We start from the raw sequence: 21,457 nt of genomic DNA, 5'->3' as shown, positions 1-21,457 counted from the left end.
TCTTTGCTAAAACCAGAGTCAGGCCAGTGCCCACATGGTATCTCTCCTGGGAGTGGCCCCGTTTCTGTTCACAGCACGTGCCTCTCTGGCCATGCTGCTGTGCTCTGGGGCTCCTGTCTTAGTCGGTGCCGCTCACTGGGGCATTCTGCCTGTCCCTCGGCAGTGTGGGCCTGCCATCTTTTGTAGTTACACACAGTTTGCTTTCATTCAACAAATATTTACTGTGAGCTTCCGACAGGCCAGGCGGCATGTAAGGTACCATTAAAGTTAACCTAATACTTGTTTTCAAGAAGATGCTTTAATGAAGCAAACTCCCAAAATAACTATTCCCAACACCTTAGCCAGTTGGAAACAAGGCACCTGCAAACAGGAGCCACCCTCAAACCATTAAAACGCTTAGAACGACCAGGGGTGGATCCCAAGTAAGGAGACCCATCGGGAGCCAAGGGCCCTGAGCTCTGCTCCACGTGACAAACTGACAGTATATCAAAGAACCCGTGCCCAGGCCTTGGAAATTCTGGAAGATGCCAAGGGGATCTGCTTCCAACAAGCCTGAAACAGATGGGCCCAGGATGATGCTCCGGGCGGACCGCAGGAACACAAGGACACATTTCTGTGGCCACCAAAAGGCCCACTCCCATGCTGAGTGGTTTCAGTTATTAAAGACACACACACACACACACCCCACACACCACACACACACAGGCACTTTTGTTTAGGATTAAAGGTGGCTGCTCTGCATGGCTGCCAATGGCATGGACTATCACCCTGGGGCTGAGCCGAGCAAGGACCAACGCAGAGGCTAGAAGGCAAGAAACATCAGCGACTGAGATCCTGTCCACACATCAAGGAAGCATGCTAGGGGCTTTCTCCTCCCATCTCATGAAGTCCCACCCGCTTTCCTTTCTGGGAGAAATACCTGAACTGCAGACCCTCCCGCTGAACACATCATTAGTGCCACGACAGGGTGGGCCACTGCCGCCCAAGGCCCAAGCCAGACAAGACGACCAAGTGCCGGATCAACAGCCAGGGCATTGTGCTGCTGCCACGCGGGCAAGCCCAGACGCTTTCCAAAAGGGGTGAGAAGAAAATGAGGCGACGGGGAGAGGCACCCACCCTACTGCACTCTCCCCTTCACTATTTCTGGCGTTACAGCAAGTCTCGGGCAAGCAAGTCCAAAAGAATCCTGTGGGCTGGGATTCAAGAACAGATGTCAAAGCGACTGCAGAGATGAGGGAAACACTGAGCATTCTGATAGACCACATTTGAAACACATCCCAGCAAGTGAAGGCAGGAAAAAAGAGCAGCCGCAACCAATGTGGCAGAGCGGGGATGGGGATGGGGATGGAGAAGAGCAATCGCAGAGGAGCAGAAGGCTGTGCAAACCATAAACAATCTGGAAGGAGGAGGACGCAGACAGCTATATTTAAGCAGCAGCAGAAGTTATAAAAGGAGACTTCAAGAAGAAAAAAAGCCAATATTGAAATATGACACACACAAAAAAAAAGTTGATGTTTCGTTCCAATCACACACAGACACAGAAAACTTCGAGAAAAACAAGAGAGCAGTGACTGCTGTCCGTGGGGCCTACTTCCTCTGCTGAACGGAAGGCTGACTTCTGCTTGCCCAGCAAGGTGCGGGAACGCTGGGCGTGCAAAGGTGACCATGGGGTCCCAGCCCTGACTCCAACAGCTCATCACCCAGTATGAAGAGCTCGGGGTGAGCGGGAAAACACTGAGGAGCAGAGGGACAGCCTTCTGTGTGCCTCGGTATCCCACCCACCTCCTCACTCTGAGTCCCCTCTGCCCAGTGCTCATGGAGCCCAGATCCCAGGGCACAACCCTCAAAAGCCTGACTGAACAGGGTTGAGCCTGCAACAGGTCCCCTGATGGGAGGCACTGGTCCCACCTTTATCACAGAGCTACAGAGCCGGTGTCCCTGAGGGAACCCGCCACCAGTATCTGGGGCTCCATGGGAGCCTGCCACACTCCTCTCCCCATACTTGCAGGCATATGCGGATCAACGTGAAAAAATACCAAGGGTCTCCAAAGTTAATACTGAGCTGCCATGAACCACCACAGAAACAGACTGGCACAGCAAGGAAGGCAGACAGTGCTCCCCCAGTCACAGTGCCAACTCTCCGGTCGAGCACAATCAAAGCTCACCATCTTTCACTGAGTCTCTTTAACAAAAACACCACCGAGACTGTAAAATGATGCAACCAGTGTGGACATCATTATGGCGGTTCCTTAAAAAGCTGGAAATAGAAATACCATTTGATCCGGCAATCCCATTACTAGGCATATATCCTAAAGAAGTGAGAGCCAGGACACAGACAGATGTGCACACCCATGTTTACTGCACCACTATTCACAATAGCAAAGAGATGGAAACAGCCTAAGTGCCCATCAATGAAGGAATGATAAACAAATTGTGGTACATACCCATGATGGAATACTATGCAACTCTAAAGAATGATGCAGAACCTGCAAACCACCACATAATGTGGATAAACTTAGAGGACATTACGCTGAGTGAAATAAGTCAATCACAGAAGGACAAAGACTGTATTAGTCCACTACTGTAAAAAGTCAAGGAAAGGTTTATACATAAGGAAACTTTCTTTGTTGGTTACTAGGGAAGGGGGGGAAGGAAGGGAAAATTCCTGGCAATGTATATAATATATTGAAAATATATGTGTGTGTATGTAAATAAACCAAAGATTATTAGTGGTTATCAGGGGTAGGAGGGAGGCAGAAAGGGGAAGCTTTTGCTGGGGGGCGTTGAGTTTATGCTAATGGTGGTGGGACACTTTGGAGAAGGATGGCAATAATGGTGACACAACATGAAAAATGTCATCAATGTCTCTGAGCTGTAAATGTGGAAGCTGTTGGTAAATGTCTTGTGTATGTTTTTACCACAATAAAAATTAAAAAAAAAAAAAAAACACCACCACTGAATCCTTCCCCTTCCCCCATCCCCTTAGTGCCAAATCCTCCTGAAAGACATGGAGAGGTTCTCAGGCTGCGGCAACAACTCAAAGGGAAGAAGATGGTGGCTGAGCATAAGCCAAATGTTGTGTGACTAACGCCCGTGTCTGCCTACACTCAAGATGTCAAATACAATGACATGTTAATAAGGGAACTGAATTGTTTAGGGAGGTGAAGGTGAGGCCTACAATTCGGAAACCTCGGCCACCGAGTCACTGGTCACCTGGAAAAAGGAGCACACAGGGGACCCCACGCCTGAAAGCCGCAAAGTCTCACACAGCAGAAGAACTGGGCCAACTTGTTGTCAGCAAAGGTGTGCCGACTGCATGGCAACAGCGCAAAAGCAAAGGCCTGCGTGTCGCTGTCCGCGGTGGGGTGAGCGACAAGGTCTGTGTAAGCCAAGCGCTGAGAGTCCAGACGATCGATACCTACGCTTGCACACTGCTCAGGAATCTCAGAAAACACAAAGGAGGCTTGTCACTGAGCTCAGCCCTGAGGGGGGATCCAGTGTGGTGGGGCTTACTCTTCAGTGACTCGGTGGCCGAGGTTTCCGAATTGTAGGCCTCACCTTCACCTCCCTAAACAATTCAGAGCACTTTTGACTACTCTGCCACGAGCATGGACCATCTGCTTAGACAAGATGCCATATTTACTAATCTTAAAAACCCTGTTAACGTGAAAAGATAGATACACATACAACTATATAAATGTGGTTTACCTAGTGTGCCGAGTACATAACTGTAACAGACTGGCCTCTGCTTTCCAAGTGTGTGTCCACCTTCCCAGAGGGCAGGGCCTAAAATAGCCAAACTCGTGAATCACTGCTGATTCAAAAAGTGAACCTGACACGGCCTTTGTCAAAACAACAGCTGTTGTTAGATAGGTAGAGACAAGTATTGATGTGGGTGAAAGGAAGGGCAATGTACCAGATGTGAGTGATCAACATGGTGGCACTGAGGAAGAGGAAGACAAAGAGAGGTGCATGGGAGGTACAGACAACAAATATGAACCCTTTTGCACATACAGTACTGCATTGTCAGTGAAGGCAAACGTGGGTATAAGGGTGGATAGATGGGTAAACAGGCTGAACTATTAGGTATGTCTATGCAGGGAGAAGAGTACCCAAGACCATGTATGGGGTTGGCAGACAATGTTTCTACAAGTGTATTTGTATGTTCTGTAAGAATTCCCAGGTATATAGTACAGCTGACAAGGGAGGAGGTTGTAGTCACTTCTTGGCCACAGCCAGAGGGAGCGAGTAGTTGAACCTGTGGGCTCGGGACCATAGTCGCAGGGGACATCAAGCTCAACTGGCATAACATATTACACAAAACATTGTTCCATCTCCTACTTTGGCGAGTATCCACTGGGATTTTAAAAGCTTGCAAGCAGCCCTCTAGATGCAATGATGGGTTTCTCCTTGTCCAGAGCAAAGAAGAATGAAGAAAACTAAAGATTCATGGAAACAATTAATCCAAGCAACTGGTACACCATGCAATCCTCAGCCTATATGACTATGAGACCAGAAGAACTAGATGGTGCCCAGCTACCACTGTTAACCCCTTGGAGGGGGATCTGTGTAGGAGATCCTGGATAGAGAGGGAGAGCAATGTGGAACAAAACTCAAAATCATTTAGAAAAAAAAAAGGGGGGGACCAGTTTTGCTGGTCTGATAGAGCCTGATGGAACCACCGAGACTATGGCCCCTAGCTGCCCTTCAGGTCTGGAACTGAACCCACACCTGTGGCTTTCAGTCAAAGACAGGCATATGAGGTAAATATTTACCTGAGGTAGATACACTCCTGGGAGAGATCAGTCATGGGAGAATACAAGGGCTATGTATGCACAGGGAGACAGCTCAGGGGGCAGGAGTGCATGGAGGGATGGACACAGGGAAGAGGTGACTATGGGAAGGCAGTGAGAGGGGAGCTGTTGCATTGTGGGAAATTGTAGTCAATGTCATGAGACAAAGTGTATGTGAGCTGCTGTATAGAAAGTGAATTTGCTCTAAACTTTTACCCAAATCACAATTAAAAAAAAAAAAAACAGCTGTTTCTTTCACAATGTGCACCCCAACGGTCAGTCTCAGGCCTCGCTGAACAGGGAGGCCATGCCAGTCACAGAAACCACCCCTCAGCCCAGCTAGAACTCACCCTGGAAGGGGAGAGGAGGGGCATCTGCTCAGAACTGCTGAGACCTCTTCTCCCCTGGAGACACCTGAGGGCCCAGGTCAGGGAACAGGAAGTTGGCAGGACTGGCAGGAAGCCCTGAGCCCAGCACCTCCAACCAGGAAGAGTCAGGGCTGTGGGTGAGAATCTTCTTCTGCCTTGGACAGGCCCTTAAATGCAGAAACCATTTCTCTCAAAGTAACATCTGAGGACTGCTGCTGGGGGACAGCGAGGTCCAGTGAAGGGCCTCTGGCTTTGGAACCACACGGGCCTGGGTTCCAGTTCCTTGGCCCCTCAGCAGCTGTGTGGCCCAGCCCACCTCACAGAGGAGCAAATGAAAGCCACGCTTAAACTCACAAAGCCTCATCCAGCCCGTCCTGAGTGTGAGGATGATGCGTCCGGCCAGGCTGACTGAGGACTCTGGGGCTGATTCAAGACATGGGTGTTGCTGTCTTACTCCTGCCAAGACCGTTCCACAGACAGGAGCCTCAGAGCATCCGGCGTAAGGCCGAGCTCCTGCCTGTGGCCAGCGCACGCCAGGATCGGCACCAGCAGGAGCAGGTCGGGCTCCCGGAGCACAAGCCCACTGGCAGGTCGTGCGGGAGCGTCCCTCACCCCCCTCCTCTCGGCAGGGAACAGCTATGCACACACCCTCCTTGCTCTCTCTATGCAACTGCCGTATATCTTGAACCTGGGTGCGACCAGGACCCCGTGCCCTGGCTGACTAAGGTTTCTGACATGCTTTTGCTCCATTTCTGATAGACTCTCAAAGGGCAAAGCCCCTAACGTTTTCCTTGTCTCTGCGCTTGGACTCCAGCCTCCCAGTCAAGGATGAAAGATACAGTAAGAACAACAAACAAACAAACCAAAGACCACCAGGTAGCTGCCTACTTGAAAGAAACAGTAGCAATCTTTTCCTCCAATAAAACGGTAACAACATAACAACGTCAATGATGGGTTGGTAACTGCTTGCTTTTAAAGTGGGTGTGCGTTTAGATGGGGCAGTCTACTTCAGTAGTGATACGGCCTCGGAAACCCAAGGAGGGGTTGCTATGAGTCGGGTCCGACTGGACGGCAGTGAGTTTGGTTTGGTTTTTGGTGTGTTTCGATACAGGTGCCAGTTGTCTGTTTGAAATTGGGGTAGAGGGGACCTGCTGCTTCCATCTTGCTGGAGCTCTTTTGAAGGCCTGGCTGGGCCCCCATCACCTCTCTGCATGATACACGGGGCCAGGCTCTCGGCAGGGTGGGTTCCCGCCGGGGCTGGTGAGGAAAACACACTCAGACCAACAGCATCAGCAGTCCGGTAGAGCATGCTCTCTCTTCGCCATCTCTAACTTCAATCCAACGAGCTGGATCATCTGATGTATCTTTAGAGATTATCTGCCAAATTATTCGAACAGCAAACCTGATATGAGAATTTAAAATGGCTTTATTCTTTATTTTTATATGAAGACCAAGATCTCTTGTGCAAAGCGGGAGGGCCAGCCGCAGGGTGACCCTCAGATCAGGGTCTGTTTCCTTTCCAGCAATGGCATCATTCTGACTGATGGAAGCTGCCTGGGCTAGTAAGGGGGTGAAGGGCCTGCAAGCCCACCCACCGGCCTCCTGTGGTTGCCCCTCCAAACCCCTATACAAAACATCGGAAGACCCTTCCCACGGTTGCAAGAGAAAACCCTGATGGAATCCAGGCTCCATATGCTTGCGACCTGTGCAGTTTTGGTCAAATGACTCCGCCTCTCTAATAATTAAGATGATAGTGTGGCGTGCATAGTGCAGAAACGCTTCATCAAGGTCAAGGCTTCTGTTGGATCAGAGTCACACACTTAACCTCATACCTGAATCCCCTCGACCGCCAAGATCCTGACTGGGCTGTGAAACCTAGATCACATTCTGACCTCCAGGTGTCCACAGTCCAGCAGAGGAAGGAGGCAGGCCCGTGGGACAGAAACAGCACAGGCTCAGGAAACGGAGACGATCCCTCCACGCAGGAAAGGCCTCCAACTTCTTGGCAAGATATTCACCTTACTGGGGCCCATGGCAGGGGCCGGCTCAATCCCGGCACCCTGTTCAACGTCATCAGCACTCACCAAAACGCCAGGCCCACTGCGCTCCACAGCAACTGTGGGGTCAGTGCTGTCATAGATGAAGACACGAGGTCCCAGGGAATCAGGGAGCCTGGCCAAGGTCAACCAGGGAGGTGCAGAGAGGCAGCAAAGTCAGGCCAGGGAGTGGGCTGCCAAGAGGCAGGCTGGGGGCCATTTGGAGAGAACAGTGTTGTATTAGAAATTTAAAAACCATTTCCCTGAAACAGACTCACAGTGATGAAAACGTCCACTGTAAATACAGAGATATGCATCTATATTAATTTATACTTATATACAAGATACCTCTGGATGGGCACGTAATACACTGATAACAGAGGGCTGGGTCCCCTTCTTCCCTCTGGGACACTCAAGTTAACTCCATGAAACCTGCAGACCTCTGCTCAAATATCACTTCCCCAGCCCCCTGCCATAGGGGTAGAGACACTCCGTGTGTCCCCGAGCCCTGGCTCCCTCCGCCTCTGCAGGTAAGCTTGGTTAACGTCCGTCTCCCCACAGCATGGAGCTGCAGCAAGGCTGGCGTTTTGCTCACTGGGTTTCCGGCACCTAACACAGCGCTGGCACCTCACAGCAGACAGGAAGTATTTGCTAGGGGGAAGACTAAGCTAAGAGGTATAGTAAATGCTATCACAAAAGTCCACAGAAAATACAAACAAGGGTCAAAGGAGGCAAGGTTACGTCTGCTAGGAAGAAAATCAGACACCGCTTCATGAAAAGAAAATTAGAGCTAGACCTTGAAGAAGAGGCAGCAGGGCAGCAGACAGAGGGAGGCGGAGCGGGAAGGGCCGCACCTGCACAGCTGGGGGAGGCTTCCAGCACGACACAGACGCTTTCAGGGTAGGCGGTATCCTGGCGTGGAGGAGAGGAGAAAGGCCGCAAGGGAAGGGCCGGCCCAAGCACTGAAAGCGGGAATGGTGCAACATTCTGGGCCCAATTCAGGGGACTGTCGTGGACTGGAGAGGAGGGGATAGGTGGATTGGGTGGCTTCTTAAAAGGCCTGGCAGCAGGGCAAGGCTGGATGAAGGAAGGGGGGGGCAAGGGACCTGGAGGGAAGTCTGAAGGAGACCATGTAAGAGGTGGGATCTGGTGCCCCCTCCATCGCAGCCTCAAAGGATTCTGGGTCCAGCCCTACAAAGGTGACATGATATAAGAATGAGGGTCATATGGCTAAGGAGGGTTTCTCCTCCAATGAAGCCACTCAGCTCTCCTAGCTGCCTAGAAAGCACCCCATCACAAGTCCACCATAAAGACGAGGAGCAGAAAACAAGGGGCCAGGGAAACACACACTCCAACATGCTCCTGGGAAAATACAGAGCAACGGATCAGACGTGCCATTTGCTGGCGAGGAACACTGTGCCCCTTGGTCTCCGCACCCCAGGTCTCCTGGAAGGGAGGGTGAGTGTCCTGGCTGGGCCCCAGCACAGAGCCCGGCTCTCAGAGAATGCCCAGCAAGCACGGGCTCAGTCGTGGGGGAGAGGCGTGAACACGCTGGCCTACTCACGCCAACGGCTCCCAGGGAACAAGAATGTGGGCGTGTGGACAGCTTGCCTATAATCCGATTTTCTAGTTATCTGGGGGCTAATCAGAAATGCTGTGTGCTTCAGCCCTTGTTGAAAATCTTAGTACAGTTTCCTTAGCCATCTTTTCCCATCTTGGGGATTAGTGTTCAATGACCAGGACAAAACCCCTTAGCCAGATCTCATAGCACTCAGGGGCAGCATCTGACACCACGGTTTCCCACCGCAAGTGGGGATCCTGTCCTGTGGGCCCCTAGAGAAAGAGTAGAAACTGTTTTGGGACCAGCACGGTAGCAAGAACACTTGAAGCCCTGATCCAACAGACCCGGGGGAATGTGGGCTCCCCCACCTTTAGCTGGTTACCTAGTCCTTCACAATCTGTAAGATGGTGTGAGCACCACCTACCCTGCAGCCTTCTTACAAGGGTTAGAAATAGGGTAGATATGAATCCAGTGTGGCGTAGGCCCTGGGAAGCTCCCTAGGCCCCACATGACTCCCAAACAGGTGAACAGTGGGCACACCTAGGAAAGCTTTTGACTGACCAACTCCTGCTATCATCTTATTTTCCTAGGCATTGACCATCTTTTCTCAAAAAACAGAAGACAGGAGAAAATGTGGCTCAATTCCAGTTAGCACTGTTTCACTAGACCTTACCTGGCTTTTCAGCTTTGGACACCTTTGGGGCATTCTCCTCTATCCTGTAGGGTCGTCATGTGTCAGAACGGACTCCACGGCAGTGGGCTTGGTTGGTTTTTGCTCTCTGCTCTAATTGGCATAGTGGGTAAAGTATTTGGCTGCTAACCACACAGCTGGCGGTTTGAACTCCCTGCTCTGCAGGAGGAAGATGAAGCAATCTGCTTCAGTAAAGATTTACAGCCTTGGAAACCCAATGGGGGTCACTATGTGTCAAAATCAACTCAATGGCAGTGGCTTTGTGTTCTCTCCCCCCACCCCAATTCAAAGAACTTGGGGATGGATGGAGTTTGCACTCCTGATCCAGAGAGGCAGTCTTGGGTGGGTCCTCACCTTCCCCAGCTCTGTGACCCTGGGCAAACTACTTAACCTCTTTCCCTAACTGTAAATTGAGGACACTAATATGTACCTCATAGGGCTGGCATGACAATCAAATAAGATGCAACGCCCAGGACAATGAGTGAGAAGAAATGTTCGCTTCTCCTTTCCTTGTTACTCCACCTGACATCACCGTATAAGGACTGTCTTCTCGTGCCCCTTTAACTCTTAAAACCACACTATACGTGAAACATATTCGGTGTTTCCTGATTCTGGGAGGTAACTTGATGTTAATCCCCAGTCTAGGCAATTCTGGTGAAACGATGTAACGCAACATACACTTACTATCTGTGGCTTCTTTATCCACAGGCCGTGCCTACTACGTCTACAAGAGGCAATACAAGTACTGACTTGGACTGAATGGTCTGGGTGGGAAGAAAAGACTAGAAAAGGCCCAGGAGTGGGAGCAAGACTTCTCAATGTAGACCTTTTTATATAATTTTTCAGACAAGTAAATACATTAGTCATTTAAAACATAAAATCGAATGAAAAGAAATCAATTGCTCTCACAAAAAACTGAAAACACAATTTTGACACAAGTTTCTTTGTGAATTCATCAGGATTGAGAAATTTCAAGAGAATCAAGATTTTGTTGTTTGCTATTTTTCACCCCGTCGAAAATCCACTATGCAAAGACAAAGATGCCAGATGTACCCACGAGCACCGCACTCCATATAGTACTTGCTAGACTCTCATTCAAACAGTGAGACGTGAGAGACGTGTCTCGGTGATGCATAATGAAATATAAGGCGGATCAGACGACCAGAGTCGCTAAGACTAAGCACATGTGGCCCCGAGCTGTTGCAGGGAGAGGGAGCAATGTCTTTTCAACCCAAACGAAAAGGATTCTACTTTAAATGTTAAGTCAAACCATATGCAATCGCTGGTATTTGCCCGTTTTTCAACTACGAAAATGGCAGTTTAAAAAGTAATACTCTCTTTCGTATACATCTCAAAACAACACTAATGTTGGCCTGCCAGCCTCACCCTGCCAGCCTCAGCCTGCCAGCTCCAAATGGCAGCAGGTCTTTGCCCTCTCTGCCTCCGATTTGTCCAGCCACCCCGCTTCCCATCACAAGCCCCTCCACCATGCCATCTGGGGCTGGTCCTCCGTGTGTGATCATCTCCGTCCACTCGCCCGCGTTCTCTTCCGATTTCTCTCGACTGTATCGTTCCTGGATAGCAGTGGGCTTCCCCTGGGGTGGGTCCCTTGTTTTCTGCTTCCCCTGTGTCCCCAGACCACAGCCTCTGCAGGACAGCGCTGCGGCACCAGGAAGAGACCTGCCGTTGACACCCCCAGCCCCTTGAGTGGGCCGGAGGCTGAGCCTGGGAGTGCAGGGGCACAGGAGCTCTGCCCATTGCCTCACAGGTGAGGAAACCGAGGTCCAGAAGCCTCAGGGACTTGCCAGGGAACGGATCCCATGGCTTTATGACTTGTATTAATCTTTTTACATAAGTGTGTGTCATATGAAACCAAATGGGAACTTGTTCCATTAAAAAAAAAAAAAAAAAGCTCATGGAGGTTGATTTGGGGGTTTGTGGCCGAGACACTCATTCCCCCCCCCCAGCTCTGTGGGACTGCCACCTGGCTCTGGCTGCAGCATAGCTGATGGATGTCAGAGAGCCCAGAGCCCCCTAAACACCACAGCTACATCTGGGATGGAGGAGAGACTTGAGAGGCCTTTAGTGGGTCAACATGTCAAGCACTTAATTGGACCCAGGGGCCAATTAATTGAATGAGAGGAGGTGAACAGGAACCACATGATCCAATATGGCAGCCCTTAGCCACATGTGGCTACTTAGATTGAAATTAAATTACAAATTCAATTCCTCCGTCGCAGTGGCCACATTTCAGGTGCTCAATAGCCCTGTGTGACTAGCGACTACTGTATTTGATGGCTGAGACACAGACCATTTCCACCCAGAAAGTGCTATCGGACAGGGCTGGTGTGCGGGACGACTCTCCAGGTCGTCACTCAGGCTGAGGACACTGGTAAGAGGTGGGGCCAAAGTGTAAACCCAGAGCTGTGTAACTCCAAGGCTGGGGCTCTCTGTCATCAACCAGGCCACCACCTCGTCCCCACACCCCAGCTTCAATGCCCTGTCTTTTCTCCTGGAAACGGGTGGCTAGGCCGTCAGCTGAACAGTGAAGCAGGGACAGGGAAAACATTTGTGTTTGACTCTCAGAAAGAATTAAGCTACTTCCATAAGGACTAACTCTGACCTCATCACCGCAGCTAAGTGTTTTCCACTGAAAAAGAATAAAAAAAGAAGTCCATTCCTTTGAATACCTTGTTGTTGTTGTTGTTGTTGTTGTTGTTATGTGCCGTCGAGTCGGCCCCGACTCATTGCGACCCCTCCTTGGGTTTCCGAGGCAGAATCACTACGGAAGTAAATTTCTGTCTGCTGCAAATATTTATTCCTATTGTCTGGCAGGAATCGATTTGTCAGGGCACCAGCCACTCTGGCAAAGGCTCCCACCCACTTTGCTGGGAAAACACTGGCTGGTAGAGCCCTCCGCACCCTGCCTGCCGCCCGCCCGCTGTTTGGGCTATCCCAGCCACAAACATCTGCCAGTGCAGACACGGGCTGTGAATCCAAACAAACCACCCAGCGGGAGAGAGCAGAGCTGCTCGGGGTTACTCCAACAGAACCGGGCTTTGTGGGCCAACTGGCTGCTTCCGACTTTCACAATTGGAGTAGATTTGATTGAATTATTTAGCAAGTGGTAGAAGCCTGGAGAGCCAGTCTTATGTGGGTTTCCACATACCCCTGCAGGGCTGGGCCCGGCCCGCACAGGGACGTTACCGAAGTCTGGGACACACCAGAGGACTGACTTTTCATCAGACCAGCCTGGAGCCTGGCTATAGCCCCATCTCGCTACGGGCATCACTTCCTCATCTGTAAAATAGATCACCTACCTGTCCTCACGGGGTTGATACAAAACTGCATGGCCTAATGAGTAAGTCTTATTAATTAAAAAGGTCCATACAGATGGCCACTACGATTATTTTCTGCAAGGATTACGTGCCCTCTCGTTTCCTCACTTAGCTCCCTTTTTTTGTATTGGGGTGGGGGCAGGGTGCTTAAGAGACAGACCGTGAAAGTTAAAAGGGATCACAGTTACAGGTGAAGTGCTAATAACTCCATTTCGAAACCGACGGGTATTTTTTTTTTGTAATCACAGCTGTGGCTTGCACTAGACCTCTACCTGTGGCTGCATCCCCTTCTCACATTTTAATTAGCAATAAAAACTCCAGAAAGCTCTCAAAATGTTTTCGCCTGGAATTTATAAGTAAAAGTTAAAAGATGCCAAGTGGCTCGTGGGGAAAACCAAACTGGGAACAGACATCCATCAACGACGCTGGGCAAGCTGATCCGAAGAGCTTATGTCAGGCCAAGAAACACCACCCCTGAACCAGCTTTGGTTTTATTTTTGCCGTGAATTTGCAAGACTGTGGGTGCCGGGCTCAGAGAGCAAGGCTTACAGCATCCTCCCGTTGGCTGAGAGCTGCTGCCAGCCAGATGGCCCAGCAGAATGACACTCATATGGCAGAGAACGTGAGTGTCACGTGCGAGCCCTTCCCTCTCTGCTGGCACCAGCACGCCTGGCTGCAGTTAGGAAATCTGGGTGCTGGGCACCAACAGGTTACAAGGTAGGGAGAGACTCCTGGGGCCAAGAACAGAAATGGGATTTTTAAAGGTGCCGTTCAAATGCTCAGGTAGTCCCACCTCCAGCTATCTATGCTAGGTGTGAGGGAAGGGGAGGCAAGAGGCTGGCCCAGGAGCTGCCCCGAGAGTGCTGCCTCCGGTCTACCCACTCTGGGCACCAAACTGGTGGTTCCACGTGTCAGAGGCACTCTCCATCTTGTGGAGGGAGCTTTCAGAGAAGTCCCGGGGGAGGGGGGGCTCTTTAACTCAGATGTGCCAAAGCCAGCAAACTACTCGTAGCTGTCGAAATCCACAGTACAGGAGGCTGCCGTGAGGACAGACCACTGTCGCTGTGGACAAAGACATGACGTGGGGTCCTGTACAGTCACACCCAGCACCCGCAGCCAGCACTCGCCCCCACACCCTCCAAGCTCTGATCCCACAGCAGGTCCCCCCTTAACCTGGGCCTCGACACCATCATCTTCTCAGGGTCCCACATGGCCTCGCCCGTGGGGGCTGGCTGCAGACAGCAGGGTAGGGTGCCCTGCAACAGGAAGCGAATGCCAATTACAAAACACCCCCAGCCTCGCAGGCTGAGACTGCTCCAAGTTCAGGTTCTCATCACCTGCTCTTCTCTAACTTCAGATGTCAGTTCCTGCACAGACTCAAGGAGATGTTTCTCGGTCAGACTCAGTAGGAAGATGTCTGCTTGTCTGGGCCACGAATGACCCTGTGTTCCTTGCCCCACTGTTGTGCCTCTTGGGACGTCTTGAGGGGCAGAGAGCAAGAAAGGACTTTGACCTGCTTTGGGGGCAAAAGGCAGCTCCCAGTAGGCTTCTCTACCAAAAGGGTAGCTCTCAGCTCTCATCCCACCCCATCGCCACCATCCTCTCTGCTCTACCAGCCAGAGCCCTGACACGGCCAGGCAGCATCCGGAGGCCACTGTGGCAGCCACAGCTGCACCCTGGCTATTTCTCTGACCACCGCTGTTCCACCACAGGGAGCGATACACCAGCACGGCCCGTGGGTGGGATTCTGGGATGCTGACGGGCACCACTGTCTTCTATGCCAGTGAATACTGTATTCTGCCAAGCTAATATAATAAAGGGAAATAATTCTATACACTGAAATGATAGTAAAGATCTCTGATCAGCAAAAACAAAAACAATCAATGCTACTCAGTATACTCAGTGATTCTGGAAAGCACGTTAATCTATTTTATGAAGATTTTTAACAAGAGCTGAAACAAAAGAGGATTTCCTGGTCTCCTGCTAGTTGTAGCTCAACCCCTAAGTGGTCTCTTAATGGGCACCCCTGGGCTTCCAGGCATCTGTGTTATACTCAAGTAACGGCACACATTCAGCAGGAGCAAAACCTCAGCGTGTACACCTGCAGCAAGAACGCTTCAGCTGGGGGGTCCAATGGGATCATGAGGAATCCGTGTGCTCTCAGAAGAAAGAACATGACTAGTTTCAGGCACTGTTGGATCAAGTTTGCAAAGACACATGTAAGTGGAATGACAGTCAAAGGAGGCTGAGAGGCTCACTCAGGTGGGATATCATCCAATCTGAGTACTCCGTGAAACTGCTCTCCTCCCCGACACTTCCCTGTCAACTGACCATCAACTGATTAAAAACCGTTCCTGGGCTCACCCTGAGGGACCAGGTCAGGCAGCAAATAAAAGGTCCAGCAAACTGCTCTGGTGCTCAGAGAACTTTCACATCAGCAAACATAACTGGACTTGCACAGCAGGACGCTACGGAGGAGGCAGCCGACGAGTTGAGAGGAAAAGAGGGGACTGTCTGTTGGGATAATCAAGGATGCCGTCATAGGGAGGTGGCAAGAATGGACCTTGAAGGATGGGACAGATTTCACTGGGGAGGGGTGGGGAGGAGGATTCCAGAAGGTAGAGAGAGAATGGGGTGAGGCAATAAAAATAGCCGTGGAAAATCCACTGACTCATGCTTCACATCCCTGTTGTTTTTAATCCCCATGAAAATCCCACTAGATGGTGATTATGCCCCTCCACCAACGAGGAGAGGTAAACATGACACAACCAACATCGTACAGCCAAATGGAGTGGAGTGTGATTTACAGCAATGTTTTCTGCACCCAAATCTGCTCCTTCCGCTAGAGCAGAATGCTCTTAAAAGTGCAACAGGCCTATGATTGATACGTGGACAGTGGGCTATGGGGATACAGAGGAGAAAAGGAGGTCTGCTTGAAAAAGAGGAAGAGGCTGGGTCTCTGACACCACAGTTACTCATTTGCTGCATCCCTGAGAAAGGCAGGACGCAGGTCGAGGAAGGCAGACGGAAGCAGTGAAATCAGAGACCTTGAATGTGGACTTGACTCTACGGACAGTTGTTGGACAGGCTACCGACAATCACTGCAGTGTGTTAGGAAGATCACTGTGGAAATAAGGGGAGAACATATTAGTGGGAGAAGAAGATAAATAGCAAGCCACTCAGCAGCTGGCAGCAAGGCCACAGGATGGGGGCAGGGTCATGAACCACGAGACAAGCCCAGCCTTAACTCTCGCCAAGAAGGGCCTAGCTGCTGTCAAGTTGATGCTCACTCATGGTGACCACGTGTGTCAGAAGAGACCTGTGCACCACAGGCTTTTCAACGGCTGGGTTTCTGGAGGTAAATCTCCAGGCCTTTCTTCCAAGGTGCCTCGGGATGGCCTTGAACCACCAACCTTTTGTTAGCAGCCAAGCTTGCTAACCATTTGCACTAGGGAGGGCTGCTGAGAAGCCTGCCCCAAGAAAATCTGCGAAGACATGAGGATGCATGCAAGGAAAGAAACAAGAACTATTTCCAAAGGCATCCTGAATTCGCTTCAGTGAATGCAGTAAATACAGGGAGCACCCACAAGAAGAAAACTGGGGTGCGTTCCAATGGAATCATGGGTCCGGCACCCCTGAGCTGCCCTGACCGTCTCCGCTCCAGCTGCTGCCAGCGCTCGCTTTCTCCCCGCCCGCTGTACGTGCTCCCAGGGATCCCAGAGCCAGCCGGCAGCTGACCTGTCAAATTTGACTGCTGGAATAAAAATGGAAAGGCCGAGTGGCAGCCATAACATGGAATTTCCTTGTTTTTATTAGTTTAAGGCTCTCAAAGAGTAACTCTTACATTGGGGAAAACTTCTCAAATATGCACTACTTGCAACTCGGATCCAGTTACCTCTCACATGTTTTCAATCATCCCGCTAGCCAATTTTACAAGTTATCAAAAGACATTTGTGGTTTAAAGCACAGGAATAGGCTTCCTCCGAGTGCATCTGCCCTTCCCATGGTGACATCACTCCGCTGGATCCCGGCCCCGCCTGCTATGGCCCAGTCTGAGCTGCTGGGTCATGACAGGCAGGCCCAGCCAGCCAGAGGCAGAGAGGTAGGCCATTTCAAAATACCGGGGGCTACAGCAGAACCAGGAACTCTGGTGGCGCAGGCACTTGACTGCTAACCAGAAGGCTGGCGGTTGAAACCCCCCAGCCACTCCTGGGAAGGAAGATGGGGCAATCTACTTCCATAGTGATACCGCCTCGGAAACCCAAGGAGGGGTCGCTATGAGTCGGGTCCCCTTCAACGGCACATAACAACAGCAGCAGCAGTACCTGGGTAAGGACTGATTTTTTTTTTTTTAAACAAAATCTATTGCTAAAAATCCACCTTTTTGCATTATTGTTGCCACTTAATTTTTAAATTGAGTCCAGGAACACAAACCTCCCTTGAAATACACACAATGACGCAAAACCCGGAGAATACCACGCTAAAAACAAACCCAGGCAGCACTTGGTTACAGACTCCTACAAGTGACCGTGAAGAGATCGGGATACGAAACAACGCACCAGTCAACCTACAAACCAAACCAAACCAAACCAAACTCAACTGCCGTCGAGTGGGTTACACTCTGATGTTATATTCATCACTGAAGCTGGACACAAAAACGTGAAACCGTTTAACCATGATCCACGCTGTGAGACCGAAGCCAGCAAAAAGAAGGCTTAATTTAGTCCCCCCCGCCAAAAAAAAAAATTAAAAAACACCAAACTCACTGCCGTGGAGTTGATTCGACTCACAGTGACCCCTCCTTGGGTTTCCAAGGTAACATAGTGCCTAAGGCACTTGACTGCTAACCAGCCTGGCGCTTCAAACTCACCAGCCACTCCTCGGAAGGAAGGTTGGGCAATCTACTTCCGTACTGAAACTGCCTTGGAAACCCAAAGAGGGGTCGCTATGAGTCGGTCTGACTCCACGGCACATAACAACAACAATCTCTACGGAAGTAGATTGCCCAACCTTCCTTCCGAGCAGTGGCTGGTGGGTTTGAACCGCCAGCTTTCTGGTCAGCAGTCAAGTGCCTTAGGCACTGCATCCCCAGAGCTCCCAATTTATTCTCCATTGTCAGAAATTGTCTAGTTAAATGCAAAATCTCTAAGTTCTTCTTCTTCTTCTTTAAATAGCCCCTTGTTCTTTTCCTGGTACATTAACCTAAAACACCACAGGCTGTTCCCCGAGCTTGCTAATCCTGAATTATGTAAAACTCTGAGCCATCATGGCAGCAATGGGCAGAGGTGGCTGGGTTTGAAACCTCATTAAAACCCAAATGAAATACACTTCCTGAGTCACCTGTGTCCTAAATAGTGACCTGAAAGAATGTCAGAGGAAGGTCTAACAACGCTAAAGGCAAAGCAGGAATGCCGACCGCCGCTGCCCTTCCCAGACAGTGGTGTGTGGGTGACATCACTGCGCACCAAAGCGGGCTCAGCAGACACTAACACCCAGGCTCCCATCATCTTCCCAACAAGCGCTTCCACGTACTAGCCCCCACAGGCTGCTCGGGAAGGATGAACCTGACCACTCGCCAGACTGCTGGCAACGGGGACACCTCGAGGTCTCTGAATTTCTGTATGAATATGTGCTCTGTCCCTAGATACAAAAGGGGCAAACATTTTCTCTAGAAAACTTAGCATTTGGTCATTAGGGACAGGCTCCAAACTTCCAGCACAGAAATTTATTTTTAATTGAGCCAATTTTTCCATTTGAAACCCGTTAAATCCATGACTGAGAATTCATCAAGTTTCAGACTGGAATTAATTTTAGTAACTGCTTTAAACCAAAAATATTAATAGATGTGGCTGTGTAACCGGCCTCACTTAACACACTGTCACCGACAGGCTGGAGTTACGCGTTCCTTCCCGAGAGGAGAGCTTCAACTGACAGCAGCGGATTCCGAAGTTAGTGAGTTCATGATTTCTTCCTGAGGAACGGAGCTGTTGGGGGCCCTTAGCAATCTGTTCACAGGCCCTTTTTACACAAAAGCTGACTGCAGTGCTGCTTCTGCCCTGCCCCAACCGGGACAGGACTGTCCCCACACACGCTCACTGCCCGATCAGCAAAAATAGGCTGACTACACACCTCCTCTGTGCTGGCACTGTCCCCGCGGCCCCTTGTGCTTCAGAGACCTAAGGTCTCCAGACTTCTGGTAAGAAGGTGTACGTTCCCCACAGACACTAAAAGACAAGCAAAGCCTCTAAAATTAGCAACTGTATTTCCCTCATTAGGGAGAGGCTCCATGTCTTCAGCCTAACAGTTTATTTTTAATAGAGCTGTTACATTTGAAAACTGTTAGATCCCTCACCCCTTACCCCCTTCCTCCTCAACTTTCACCTGTCACGGACAACTCTGATCACGGACAACCTGGCAAGGTTCGGTGTGGGTTCAGGCTGAAAGCCAGTGACTTGTAACCACGGTCTGCTTTCCTGGGACGTGATCTGCTTCATTTTACTGGTGACAGAAGGAAACTCAGCCCTGACTCCATCCCTTTCTTTTCTGCCGCCATTTTTACCCCTCCCAAGGAGCTCTGGTGGTACGTGGTTGAGGCACATGGCTGCTAACCAAAAGGTTGGTGGTTTGAACACGCCAGCGGCTCCGCGGGAGAAGGATGAGGCAGTCTGCTTCCAGAAAGGACCCTGCGGGGGTCGCTACGAGAGAGAATCGACTCCATGGCAGCAAGTTTGGGTTTTGCTGGTTCACCTCCACCACAGGCAGAGAAAAGTAATCCCCATTCCACGGAGGATGGCTGAAAACCCCCTCTTGATGGCATCGTGTAGAGGACACGACTAGCAGATTACTGCAGGCAGCCCCAGCTCATCTGGAAGGCCTCAGGGTCTCACCGGCTCTCTCAGCCATTCCTGGCCTGGAAGGAAGAATGCACCTTCCTGCTGCCACTCAGACGCTGCACAGAGGCCACGTGCAGAGCAGCCACCCAGCAAAGCTTGCCGACAGCTCGTGGTGGACGGCCACCCTCAGCTAGGCAGGGAGAGCTCTCCTGCCATCGCAATCTTGGCAGCTCACCCAGCACCTTTATCTACATATTATCCACACGCAGCAGCCCAGTCACTGTCTCCAGTCCCCTGACAGAAGCCAGTGTCCCCAGCCAGGCTCACCCAAACCACCAGACCAAGGTGTCCCAATGGCCCCTGACGCCACGATCCCCGGTTGTGATTCCAGCACAGTGTGCAGTAATGGGGTAGCCAGCTTAGTTCCAGGATTTTGGGCATCTGCAAGTCTCCTGGAAAAGCATCTCCCCTGTGATTTCTAAAATGTACAGCAACTAAGGAGCCTGGGGATCTGACCGTGGTTCCACCTGGGACCGGCCTCTGGCATGTGAGGCCCAGCAATGTCACCATCCCGGCACTCTGGTGGCCAGCCTCTCCCGTGTCCCGTGTGGACGGCATCCCGCCTGCACTCTGGGGGCCAGCCTATCCTGTGTGGAAAGCATCCTGACAGAGCTGTACAGTGAAGCACACACTTTTGCGATGGAAACTGTGCTTTGCTTTAACAGTCAAACGAGGTGCTGGGCTCCCGGGCTGTCAGTTTGAGAGAGATCAAATCCTGAAGTGCTTAAATGGTTACCAGCTCCGGCAGCCCCACCCACTGTGTGATTCTGTCCAGTAGAATCTTACTGAAGATGGACCTGAAACACACCATCACTTATGCATCCGTGGGGCTGAGAAAGTTCAAAAAGTGCTTTGCAGTTGATATGGCACCGCCAAGCACTCCCCTTCTTTAAACCGCAGGCCACGATTCAGATGTCAAGGAAATTCTGGTCACACCATGCATAACTCTGAGGGACTGGAGTAATTCTATATTTGTCAGTTAATTTAAATTTAAAAACAAAAAAATCAATCATATGATCCCCAAGGAAGCCATCTTCCTACTCAGCAATCTTACACCAGTACCTCCGCAACTTTCCAACTCTGCAAAGCCGAGACGTGGCCCACTCAGCAGTCTGGACCTCAGAGCTGAGGGCTGGTCGCTTATTTACAACATCTCCAAAGCATTTTCGATTCTAACTTGAATATGTATCTCACACAGTCCCCAAACTTTTAAATATCCACAAGAAGATTTCATTTTTATAGGCAATAAACATTAAATCTAAAGGACTGGGACATAAAAAGTGTTTTAATGCCGTATAAATCACCTTTCCCTAGACAGACTAAATCTCCAAAGGTTTTAAGGACTGCAATATAAATTTTTATGGCAAATTATCTACATAGAAATTATCTGCATGAGATGCACTTTCACTTCTCCTTCTCATTTACATAGTGCTGACAGTCTTTTCAATCAGAGCAGCCAATCCAATTTGGGAACCAAACGTCCAGGAGAGAAAGCCGAAGAGCTTAAGCCACACGCAGCACGCTGCCTCCTGCCTGCCCACCGTCCTCACCAGGACAACTAGGGCTGGCCACTCTCCTACAGAAGAGTCTCAGGCAAACCCACAGCCCGAAAGGGGTATTACTGCTCAGAAAGTGAAAGGGAGACTGCCCAAGGTGGGGGGCCCAGCCATGCCCAAAACACACCTCTCACACCAAGTGTCTCATGGGCCGCTCGCCGGCCAGCTTGATTTCACAGCTCTGCAACTCGTGTTTGGAGACTCCGTCCCAAGACCTTCTT

General features: G+C 50.5%; 1 protein-coding gene across 1 annotated transcript in view; it reads right to left on the bottom strand.

The window, feature by feature from the left end:
- CUX1 (cut like homeobox 1) overlaps positions 1-21,457 on the bottom strand; it is a 473,579-nt gene that overhangs the window by 372,012 nt on the left and 80,110 nt on the right. The window lies entirely within an intron of this gene.

The sequence above is a fragment of the Orycteropus afer genome, unplaced genomic scaffold, assembly GCF_000298275.1.
Source record: "Orycteropus afer afer isolate SDZICR_OR568_19922 unplaced genomic scaffold, OryAfe1.0 scaffold00006, whole genome shotgun sequence".
Lineage (NCBI taxonomy): Eukaryota > Metazoa > Chordata > Mammalia > Tubulidentata > Orycteropodidae > Orycteropus > Orycteropus afer.
The sequence above is the reverse complement of the archived record's forward strand: the minus strand, read 5'-3'. Positions and strand labels throughout refer to the sequence as shown.